We start from the raw sequence: 2,000 nt of genomic DNA, 5'->3' as shown, positions 1-2,000 counted from the left end.
TGAGGAACCGGTAGAATCTCCGGTGGACCGCATCAGCGATCTCCCGGACGTCATCCTTGAGGAGATCATCTCGCTTCTCTCCACCAAGGATTGCTGCCACACACAAGTCCTCTCAACTTGGTGGCGCACCGCGCCCCTCAATCTCGACTGTCGTCAGATATCTGTCCTTCCTGAATTTGATCTCCTTAGAGCCATCGTCTCTTCTCACCAGCAGGGCCCTGTTCAATGCCTCTGCATCCTGACACGCTACCTGCTGTCCATACCCGGCAAGGTGGACGCTTGGCTGACATCCCCTGAATTTGAAAACTCCAGCAGTTTGAGTTGTACCATTACCACAAAAGTTTCATACCACGAACACACCAAGAATTCATGCCCACACCACCGTTGTCCATCTCGCGGTTTTCCTCCTCTCTCCACATCGCCACCTTTGCCCGGTGCCATCTGCTACGTCTTGAGCTTGCGTTGGTTTTCCTTGAAGTGCAAAGGGTGATGCAGCAATAGTAGCATAAGTATTTCCCTCAGTTTTGAGAAACAAAGTATCAATCCAGTAGGAGGCTCCTCAAAAGTCCCACGCACCGACACAAACAAACAAGAACTCGCAACCAACGCAATAAAGGGGTTGTCAATCCCTTCATGGCCACTTGCGAAAGTGAGATCTGATAGAGATAAAATGATAAGATAAATATATTTTTGGTATTTTATAATATAGATTGGAAAAGTAAAGATGCAAATAAAAGTAGATTGAAAGCTTATATGACAAGAGATAGACCCGGGGGACATAGGTTTCACTAGTGGCTTCTCTCAAGACAGCATAAGTATTACGGTGGGTGAACAAATTACTGTCGAGCAATTAATAGAAAAGCGAATAATTATGAGATTATCTAGGCATGATCATGTATATAGGCATCACATCCGTGACAAGTAGACCAACTCTTGCCTCCATATACTACTATTACTCCACACATCGACCGCTATCCAGCATGCATCTAGAGTATTAAGTTCATAAAGAAGAGAGTAACGCATTAAGAAAGATGACATGATGTAGAGGGATAAACTCATGCAATATGATATAAACCCCATCTTTTTATCCTCGATGGCAACAATACAATACGTGCCTTGCTGCCCCTGCTGTCATTGGGAAAGGACACCGCAAGATTGAACCCAAAGCTAAGCACTTCTCCCATTGCAAGAAAGATCAATCTAGTAGGCCCAACCAAACTGATAATACGAAGAGACTTGCAAAGATAACTTAATCATATAAAAGAATTCAGAGGAGATTCAAATATTTCTCATAGATAAACTTGATCATAAACCAACAATTCATCGGATCTCGACAAACACACCGCAAAAAGAGTTACATCGAATAGATCTCCAGGAGAATCAAGGAGAACATGGTATTGAGATTAAAAGATAGAGAAGAAGCCATCTAGCTAATAACTATGGACCCGAAGGTCTATGGTAAACTACTCACAACTCATCGGAGAGGCTATGGTGTTGATGTAGAAGCCCTCAGTGGTCGATTCCCCCTCCGGCGGAGCGCCGGCGAACGCTCCAAGATGGGATCTCACGGATACAGAAGGTTACGGTGGTGGAAATAGTTTTTCGTGGTCCCCTTTGATGTTATCGGGGTACGTGGGTATATATAGGAGGAAGAAGTAGGTCGGTGGACGCCCGAGGGGCCCACGAGATAGGAGGCACGCCCAGTAAGGGGCGCCCTACACCCTCGTGGCTTCCTCGATTGCTTCTTGACTTGCACTCCAAGTCCTCTGGATCACATTCATTCCAAAAATCACGCTCACGAAGGTTTCATTCCATTTGGACTCTGTTTGATATTCCTTTTCTTCGAAACACTGAAATAGGCAAAAAAACAGCAATACGGGTTGGGCCTCCGGTTAGTAGGTTAGTCCCAAAAATGATATAAAAGTGTAAAGTAAAGCCCATAAACATCCAAAACGGGTAATATAATAGCATGGAACAATCAAAAATTATAGATACGTTGG

The sequence above is a fragment of the Triticum aestivum genome, chromosome 1B (genome assembly GCF_018294505.1).
Source record: "Triticum aestivum cultivar Chinese Spring chromosome 1B, IWGSC CS RefSeq v2.1, whole genome shotgun sequence".
Taxonomy (NCBI): domain Eukaryota; kingdom Viridiplantae; phylum Streptophyta; class Magnoliopsida; order Poales; family Poaceae; genus Triticum; species Triticum aestivum.
This window is presented reverse-complemented; position numbering follows the sequence as displayed.